We start from the raw sequence: 10,668 nt of genomic DNA on the forward strand, positions 1-10,668 counted from the left end.
CCACTCCCCACACCCCCCCCCCAGTGTGAGTCTGGCTCCACCCCAGGGCACTCTGAGCCAAGACTCCACCCCCGTGAGCCCTAGTTTCCTGTTCCATACAATGGCAATGACAGCACCTGCCTCCCTAGGTTTCCGTGAGAATTAAATGAAGTAGAAGTGCAGAAACTCCAAGTGTTCAAGAAATGTGGCAGGATCCACTCAGTATCCTGAAAAAGAACATGGTTTGGTTTGGGATTGGACAGCCCAAAGCTCAAATCCTGGCTTGACCACTACCAGCATGTGACTCAACCTCTCTAACCCTCAGTTTCTTTGTCTGTAAAGATACTATCCCAACATCAGAGAACCGCAGTTATGCTGGCAGAGTCCAATGGCTGGAGGCCACCTCACACAGTGCTGGGACATAGTAGAAGCTATGACTGTAGATAACCTCGCTGGTATATAAGAAAGTGAGTGCTGAAAGAGTCATGCCATCGGGATGGACAAACTGTGCCACCACGGCAGGGCAGGAGCTGCCGAGGCCCAGGGCAGGAGCCTGGGCTTGGGTGGAAGGCTGGCACACACCTGTGGAGGGCTAAGTAGCACACGGACTCGTCTGGGACCCCACAGCCAAATACAGCGGAGCTGGGGACAGCAGCATGCCTGGGCCTTCTCAGCAGTGATATTCCACAACAGACTGAAAAGCCATAGGCTGCCCTGATGGGGTCTCAAGTGCCTAAGTTAAACATGCGCTTGCTCAGCTGGTGCTCAGGGAAGGGTTCTGAGGTGAAAATCCTGAGAGGAAGATGTGGTTAGCTCCAATTTTACAGAAATGGAAACTGAGGCTTAAAGAAGTCACAAGAATGTCATGTGGTAGGGTCCAAATGCAAAGCTAGGTCTCTGAGACTCCAAAGCTGGTGCTACTTCCCAAGGCCTACATTGCTAGGAGCAGTGACCCGGGACTCCAGCAGGGTCGGGCAGGCAGGAAGTTGCTCCAGGGGTCAGCTGGGGTGCTGGCAGCTCCAGGCAGGACAGGGGCAAGCTGAGCACACTCACCACCACCACCACTACCACCACCCCTCCCCCAGGGGGGCTCAGTGGCTTGGGCCTGACCCCTGTACAAGGAAGGCATGAGGACCTGGAAGTTCACTGTTGAACCGTGACTGTGCCACTCCAGAGGGCTCTGGCCAGTCCAGTGAACAGTAGATGGGCAGAGGCTGCTCACCTTGTTGGACTCCTTCTGCCTCCCTGAGTTTCCTGTGCTCTGTCCTCTAGGCCTGCTCACTCTGTTCAACGTCACCCTGAGAACTTTCCTGAGCCCCCTGCCTAGCTCAGGCAGCAGTGACCAGCAGTGACCACGTCACTCTCCCCCAACTCTACAAGCCTTGTATAAACTTCTAGCACTGCCCAGGGGCCCATGTACAATGGACTGAGTTCAAACAGAGGGACAGGGTCATGCTGCCATCACCACAGTCAAGACACAGAACACTCTCAGCTTCCCACAAGCTCTGGGTGCCTCTGTGGTTCATCAGTCCCACCCCGCCAGCTCCTGCCAACCACTGGTTGTTTTTAGGCTCTATAATTCTGCCTCTTCTAGAAGGTCTAATAAATCCACGCATACAGAACATGGTCTTTCTTTTTAATTGTGGTCAAATACACATTTGCAACCGTAACCATTTTAGGATATGGTTCCGAGGCACCAGCTACGTTCACAACTCCACCGTCCATCTCCAGAACCTTTTGATCTTGTAAAACTGAAACTGTGTCCATGAAACACGAGCTCCCCACCCCCCAGTCCAGCACCTGACAACCACCAGCCCGCTTTCTACCTCTATGGATCTATTCTAGGTAACTACTGTCAGTGTGATCATATGGTGTCCGTCTTTCGGACTGGCTTATTTTACTTAGCATCATGCCCTCAAGGCCCATCCATGTTGCAACATGTGCCAGAACGTCCTTGCTTTTTAAGGCTGAATCATATTCTGTGATGTGTATATATCCCATGGTGCTTATCCATTCATTCATCAACGGGCACTTGGGTTGTTTCCACACTTCAGTTACTATGAATAATCCTGCCGTGAACATGAGTGCACAAATATCTCTTTGAAACCTGCCTTCCATTCTTTTGGGTATATTCCAAGACGTAAAACTGCTAGATCATATGGTAATTCTATTTTTAATTTTTTGAGGAATTGCCATACGGTTTTCCACAGCAGCTGCACCGTTTTACATCCCAACCTACCATGCACAGAGTTTTCGGTCTCTTAGCTCACGGTATGTATCTTTGGTATCTGGCTTCTTCCACTTAACACGCCCTTGAGATCAGTCCGTGTTGCTGCCTGCAGCACGTGGTCACTCCTTCCCATTGCTGAGTCATAGTCCATTGCAAGGATATGCCCCAATTTGTTTAGCTATTCACCAGCTGATGAGCAGTTGAATGGGTGCCGGTTTGGGCTTGCTATAGTTTCAATGTCCTCTCCAAAAACTCATGTTGAAGCTTCATCTCTAACGTGATGGTGTTGAAAGGCAGAGCCTTTAAGAGGTATCTAGAGCATGAGAGCTTTGCCCTCATGAATGGATTCATCCATTCATGGATTAATGGATAACAGGGGTAATAGATCATCAATGGGCTATCACAAAAGTGGAACCTGAGGCTTTCAAAGAAGAAGAAGAGAGACCTTAGCATAGCACGCTGGCACTCCCAGTCACCCACCATGTGATACCCTGTGCTGCTGTGGGACTCCCCAGAGAGTCCCCACCAGCAAGAAGGCTCTAACCAGATGTAGCCCCTTGAGCTTGGACTCCTCAGCCTCCAGAACTATGTGAAATAAATGCCTTTTCTTATAAATTACCCAGCTTCGGGTATTCTAAGCAATAGAAAGACTAAGAAGTATTACAAACAAAGCTGCTATGAGCACATGCACATGCATCTTCACCTGGACGTCGTTTTCAACTCTCTTGGGGAAATGCCTAGGAGTGGGATTGCTGAGTTGTATGGTAAGTATATGCTTAACACTATAAGAAGACACCAAACTAGTGTCCATTTTGTATTCCCACTGCTGGTGTATGAGTGCCAGCTGCTTCTCATTCTTACCAACACTTGGGTTTGCCAGTCTTTTTTACTTTTTGCCATTATAATAGGTGTGTATTAGTATCTCCTGGTTTTAATTTGTATTTCCCTAGTAGTGATGTCAAGTATCTTTTCATCTTATTGGTCACTTTCATATGTTCTTCCGTTAAGTATCTCTCAAACCTTCTGCCCATGTTTTAATGGATCTTGTCTGCCTTATAGATTATGAGTTCTTTGAACACAGGCCTCTCAGGGTGCCCTCAATGCCTGACTCCTGGGGACCATTCCCATAGATTGCATGTGCCATGGAGATGCCTAAAGGCTAATCCCTCAGCCGTTGCACCCAGCCCAGGAGGGTCTCACATACAGCAGGCATCTGATAGACGTTTGTGACCAAATCAACGGCGTGGATGGCCAGTAGCAACAGGCAGAGCTTGAGTGGAGCTGGACAGCAACCAGACAAGGCTTCTCTTATCTCTGGCTGCTCGGGTCTCTCCAGGCCCCAAGGGCAGGTACCTGAACTTCACCTGCATCCTGACTCAGGCCCCGAATTCTAGAACTAGGCAAAGTCCTAATAGGGAGTCTAGAAGGAACCAGGCCCAATGTGGGCCTCACCAGGTCCAAACCCTGAGTGACCAAGCCCCTACCTGAGAGGCAGCTCAGTGACTCTGCAGCCAGAGGGACCAGTCTGAGCTGCTGCTTCCTCACCTGCAAAGCAGAGATAATAAGCCCACCTTGCAGAGCCTTTGTGAAGACTAAAGAACAGGTGTGATGGATCTCACTGCAGGTCTACAAAAATGACAATTAGTATTACCAGGTCCCACCCTATTATCCCGAAACTGCATTATTTAATAAAAGATCAGGCCATTGTATCATGCACTATTATTTATGATTACAAATCCCTTTCATTCATTTAATTTTCATAGACTATAAAAAGTACAAGACATTCAGGGGAAGAAGGTGAGGCTTGACAGAGGAAGAATGGAATAGGAAGAGGGAGAAGAGAAGGAGAGGGAGGAATGCTGTGTGCCAGATACATACCAGACCTCCCTATGGAAACTTTGCTGCTGACTGGGTCTGCAGAAACCTTCATTTTATAGGAGATGATGGAAGCTCAAGAGACTTGCCAAGGTCCCAGAGCTGTTACACTCCCAGAGCAAGACCAGGACCTCGTCCCATTCTGAGTTCTCCTAGTATCCTGTTCCTGCATTACCCGAGCCTGGTCAGGACTGAGCCCCAGAGCCCGGAATGCTCCCAACCATACAGCCACCTGGCCCTCCTGGGGCTGCACATGACATTCTACCCCGGGGGCTTCCTCAAAGGAGAAGAGCCTCAGTCCCCAAGAAGGATCTTCTCAAGGTGCTTCCAGAAGATTGGCAGGGGTTACACAAGCCCCCGGCCCAACACAGAAATTAAAATGGGGAGAATTCAAAAAGTACTTCTCTCCGCCACCACAGGAGGAAATTGAAAATTACAGACCAGGGCTGCATGTACAAAGCCTGGAGTCCCTGAGTCTGTGATGTTCATTCCTCTTTCCCTAAAAACAAACACAGATGGGATGTTTGCTAGTCTCTTAATGAAAAATCCAATTAATCGCCAGTCCCAGAGGTTTTCTCTCTGAACTGTTTCTCTAAATCTGTCCCTCCTCTGTCCCCACAGTCTGGACTGCACTATGACAGCCCCTAAGGAAGGTCTCCCGCCAACATTTTTTCCCCTATAACAAATATCCTCCTATATAGTCTTTAAAACTTCAAAAAGTACATAAAGCTGTAGTAATCAGGACAATGTGGTATCATGAAGAATAAACAAACAGATCAATGGAACAGACCAGAAAGTTCAGAAACTGACAACATACTATAGTTTTCAACAAGAGAGCAAAGTTTTCAACAGAGAAAGGAAAGGCTCTTCTAACAAACAAGGCAGGAAAAAACTAGGTATCACATGGAGGGGAAAAAAAAATTCAATCCTTACTTCACTCCATACACAAACTAACTCAAGATAAATAAAAGGCCTCAGCCTAAATGCAAGAAATATAAAGCTTTAAAAAAAAAAAAAAAAACCTAGAATAATATCTCTGTGGCCTTAAAGTAGGAAAACATTTCTTAAGAGAAGATACAAAAAGTATTACCTGTAAATGCAAAAATAACAGTAAACCAAGCTCCAATAAAATTATAAACTTCTGTTTGTCAAAAGATAATATTAAGAAAATAAATAGATGAGCAGAGACTAAGAGAAAACATTCACAACACATACATATAACAAAGAACTTGTATCCAAAATATATGGGGGAAAAAAGAGCCTGCTTCCAAAATACATGAAGCAATAAAAAAAGACAAAAACCCAATTTATTAAAATGGGCAAAAGACTTGATGAGACATTTCTCTAAAGATGATATTCAAGGAGCCAATCAGCATGAGAAAACGTGTTTACATCACTGGTCACTGGGAAAACACAAATTAAAGGGGACACCATTGTACACTGTCTAGACTAGGCAAAGGGAAAAGACTGACAATACCAAGTGTCGGCAAGGACACAGAGCAGTGGCATTCTCTGACACTGATTATGGGAATGTGTAAAATGAAACAACTACTCTGGAAAGCTATTTGGAAGTTTCTTTAAAAGTTAACCACTCTACCCTACAACCCAATAATTTTATTACTAGGTATGTATTTACCCAAAAAAAATGAAAATATATGTCCATAAAAAGGCTTGTACAAGAACATTCCATAATAACCAAAACCTGGAAATAGACTGTGGTAGTAGCCATACAACCGAATACTATTAAGCAATAAAAACAAACTACAGAATAAAAACAAACTACAGAACGTCAGAAACTTCATGCTGAATAGAAGCCAAAAAAAAAAAAAACTATATGATGTTCCACAAAAGGCAAAATGAATCTATTGTGACAGCAAACTTTTGCTTTTGGTGAGGAGCAGGGATCACAGACCTCCAGCACCCCATGTCCCTACCCCACTCTCAGCACTCACCTGGTCACCCAGAACACACCTGTGGATGTGTCACCCCGTTCTTCAGGAAGCCCCCAGATCCCTCCGGGGCTGGGCTAGGCACACCACTCTGAAGCCCTCAATACTCAGGCTATTTCCTTCCTAGTTCCTAGTTCCCTTTCCGAAAGGAATCAGTTTTTCAACTCTAGAGCTGAGGGAAATCCACACAAGGAAACGTGTCCCGTTGGACTTTTTATTCCTAGCCAATGGCACAAAGTTTGACACAAACATCTGGATGAGCAGAGAACCAGCTTGGTCGTTAAAAATAATAATAATAATAACCCTAAGAGGCAGAGAAAAGGTGGCAGCTCTGAAGAAGAGGCCAGTTGGCAGACAGAGGAGAATTCCAACACTAGGAAGGAAGCCAGTTAGGGCCTTACACGGAGCCTTGGGGCCAAAGATGCCAGGACGCCCCACTTTCTCCCTGCTCCTTGGCTTCAGGCCCCAAGGCTGAGCCAGTCCTCCCATCCCCACTGCCCACTACAGGGTGCTGCCTGCTTCACACCCAGATAGCCAGCAGCTCACACCAGCACCCTCAGAGACCAGGTCCCTTCCCCACCCATCCTGCCTGAGCCCAGACTGTGTGGTGCAGTCCAAAACTCTGCAGCTCCATCTATCACATGAAGCAAAGGAACCCAAAAGATTTCAAGTCAGCACGCTGAAGAGACAGCAGCACTCCCACGTGCATTGCAGCGCTGTTCACAACAGCAAAGTTATGAAATCAACCTAGGTGAAATCAACCTAGGTGTCCAACAGACAGATGGATTTTAAAACTGTGTATATATACACAATGGAATATTATTCAGCCGTTAAAAAGGAAGAAATGCTGTCATTTGCAACAACATGGACGGAACTGGCGAACATACTCAGTGAAACAAGTCAGGCACAGAAGGACAAATACTGCGTGTTCTCCCTTTCTCGTGGAATCTAAAACAATGGAACTCAAACAAGCAGGGTGTAGGAAGGTGGTTATCAGAGGTGGGGAGGTTCAAAGTCTTAATTAGACAAAAGGAAAAGGGCCTTTTTTTTCTTTGAGATATTATTGCATAGCATGAAGAATACAGTAAATAACAATGTATTGGACATTTCAAACCCATTAAGAGTAAATTTCGAATGTTTTCACCACAAAAATATGATATGTATTTGGGGTGATGGATTTGTTAATTAGCTTGATTTCATTATTCCACGCTACATTCATAAATCATAACATCGCTTTGTATCCCATAAATAGCTACAACTATAATTTAAACTATAATTTAAAAATTAAAAAAAGAAAATTATGTTATCCAATTTTAAGTCCCTGTTTTTATATTAATATGCCAACCATTATCTTTTTATAAGCAAACTCAATTATCCATATACTTTATGTTCCTTGAGGGAAAAAAAAAAGGAAGCAACTTCAAATTTGTAATAGATGTCTAAAATGTCTATTTTGCTTCACTCCCAGATTATTATTTTCTTTTTTAAAAAATTGCTACCCCACTTTTGCATCCACTAATGCTTCCAAGAAGCAAGCGGAAGACAACATCTTTGACTGTACGCTGGAGAGACTGGTTCTGGGCAGGGAAGAGGCAAGTCCCACTTCCTGAGTGCCAGTACTATCCACAGTGCAGGGACAGTATCTTGCCTCTTTTTGCTGATGCAGGGACTGGGGACCCAAGGACTACGTGACTTCCCTGAGCTCAGGAATCTGGTGAGAAGCAGATCTGGGCACCCAGAGCATGTGTTCTCTCCATGCTCCTAACTGCTCCAGCCCTTAATGTTGACCCCTGACCTTGAGAAACTTCAAAGACAGTGAAAGTTTAACAGGGTAAACAGCTGAGAGGAGAGGGAAAACTTAACTCTAGGCTAAATTCCTTCTACATAATTAAATCAGCCCATCTTGGCGCAGAGGTTTTCAGAGGCTGCCTGCATGAAACCATCTATAAAAGGAAATGCAATTAAGGAGAGTCTTTTTAATATATCTGATTCTTGACTGTCCTTGCCCTAGGCAGCAACTTAATTCTACTTCAGGACAGCTATCTTTGAAAGGTGGTTATGTAAATTATAAGGTTTGAGGAGAAAAGAAACAGGAACCATTTCACCAGAGGCAAATGGGAAGCCAGCTGAGTGGGGAGGTCATTGGTACCAGAGCTCTGCCTCCAGCAGTGAGCACCTCTGCTGGTGAACCACCTGAAAGCTGTGCCTGATGGACCATGCGTGACGCCATCTCCTTACCAGTGATGGTGCCACCTCTTCTAAACTAGCCTGACAACCAAAACAGGAAACTCTCTTGAGAAAGCAGCTGGCCGCGAGTTCACAGTCAAAGATTTGTAGGACCATGATCTTGCTCATTTGTGACATCTGGAAGTTGAAAGAAACTACAACATATGTCCAGGGTTCTTTTTAAACACTGTTAGGTAAATTCCAATGGAGGACAGGTGGGCAGTTCGTTCTTGGTATAAGCAGCCACATGGGAGAAGGAAGCACCAAATCAGTGTGTCAAAATGCCGTCACGAATGTCAAACCTAACAAGATGGAGCCAGAGCCATGAAGAAGGGCCCTCACACATGCATGCCTATGACAGAAGCTATGCAAGAATTCCTCAGAACCACAGGATTCCAGATAGGCCGCTTGCCCAGGCCACTTGGCCTGACATGTGTCTGCACCGGCGAAATAATGCCAACTCCCACAAGAGGCCCCTAAAAACCAGTGGTCTTTTTTTCAAAACAGCTTGTGTGGACCACCCCTCCTGTTCTCTAAGTTTCTCCTCACCTCAGCCTCCTTGGATGTGCCTGTGATACCTCACCACATGCATCTCAGATTGCAATCTCCTGCCCTTCCCGAATAAATGAGTTTGAGTCTCCCTTATCCGAAATGCTTGGGACCAGAAAAGTGTTTCAAGTTTCAGATTTGGGGGCTTTTAGAATATTTGCATATCTATAAAATGGGCTATCTTGGGGATGGAACCCAAGACAACACATGAAATTCACTCATGGTTGATATACACCTTATACACATAGCCTGAAGGAAGCTTTACTTTTTTAATAATTCTGTGCATGAAATAAAGTTTGGGTACAATGAACCATCAGAAAACAAAAGTGACACTATCTCAGCAACCCATGTAGACAATCTGTGGTTGTCAAACCTGACTCTGAATTTATATGCTACCAATAAGCACGCATTGTCTTACACTTACACAAAAGTACTCAACTGTAAAAATATACCATTAATACAGTGAAAAACATAAGGTGTTTAGGGTGCCTAAGCAGCTCGGTAGCATCGCCCGAACACCTGGATCAGCTGGTAAACAGCAACAACAAACAACTACTGGCTTTTAATCTGCTTTTGAGGCTGCATTCATTTCGCAGGGTTAACATCGTGATTTTCACCACGGTGCACCTGCATTTTGACTGCGCCCCGACACGAGGTCGGGTGTGAAATTTTCTACTTGCAGCATCACGTCAGTGCTCAAAACAGTTTCCCATGTTGCAGCATTTCAGACGTTTGGGTTTTTGAATTCAGGATGCCCAGCCTGTATTTGTTTTGGAGAGTCGGTCTCCGTGGCACTCAATTTGGGTTGACAGCAGAAAGCAGCCTGGCGTAGTTCAGGTCTCCTGACCCACCACGGGGACCCTGGGCCCCTAGGTCTTTCCTCGACACATTCCCACGTCCCACAGCAGGTGAGGGCAGGAACATGGATGGCAGTGCTCTGTCCCCTGCCTGGCGTGCAGGAGGCCTCGTGTGGAGCTGTCCTGTGGATGACAAGTCAGAAAAGGTGCCCCTAGGGGCTTGGAGAGTGACAGGCTCTCTCCATCCTTCGGCATGGGTCACTCGCTATAGATGCTCCAGCAGATGGACTGGGAGGCTCGGAAGACACAGCTGGACAGGGACGGTTGTGGAGGACACGCCCCAGGGACAGGATGTCTGCATCACTCAAAGGTCACTTGGGCTGCAGCCTGGACACCAGACTGGCAGGGGCAGGCGCGGTGAGTTAACTCATTCATTTTTTAACGCCAAAAGCATACACTGAACACTTCTACGAGCCCAGCACTCTGCTAGGGGACGGAGGTCCAAGCCAGGCAAGCACAGAGGAGTGTGGATTTGATCCCCAGCTGGAGAAAGTCGAGTTTGAAAGCTCTTCCATGGTCACACTGTACGTTGACCTCTCTAAACTTGTTCCTCGGAAGCAAACGGCCTACAAATTAGAGCTGTCAAGACAGCCGAGCCGCAGAGCATGCGAAGCCAGTGCCCAAGCGTGAAAGCTGGAGTTCCTTGCAGGCAAAGGATCCCAAGTTCAAGGTGAAATGACTTGCACCCGGGGTTAAGGGCACGGATCGTCACCCAATCGGGTCCAGCCAGCGGAGAAGCCGCTTCTAGCAGGGAGGTACCCCTTTCACGGGGGAGGAACCTGAGGCCCGGCAAGGAGGCCGCAGCCAAAGAGTCGGCAGCGCCGGGATTCGAACCTCCCGCCCACTGGGTCTCCAGCGCCCATTCGCTGGCGCCCTCCCCGCCGCTTCTCGTTGCCCCGGAAACCGCGGGCGCCGGCTGGCCCGCTAGCTCTCTCTTGGCTTTTCTTGTATGCGGCGGGATACCGCCGGCGACTGAACGTGAGCCTCAGAACGCCGCGACGTT

The 10,668-nt window shown here is 46.7% G+C and overlaps 1 protein-coding gene across 2 annotated transcripts in view; it reads right to left on the reverse strand.

Moving 5' to 3' along the window:
* ZFAT (zinc finger and AT-hook domain containing) overlaps positions 1–10,668 on the reverse strand; it is a 224,148-nt gene that overhangs the window by 213,162 nt on the left and 318 nt on the right. The window lies entirely within an intron of this gene.

This window comes from Carlito syrichta, unplaced genomic scaffold, assembly GCF_000164805.1.
Source record: "Carlito syrichta isolate Samal-C Ts95f unplaced genomic scaffold, Tarsius_syrichta-2.0.1 Scaffold312078, whole genome shotgun sequence".
NCBI lineage: Eukaryota > Metazoa > Chordata > Mammalia > Primates > Tarsiidae > Carlito > Carlito syrichta.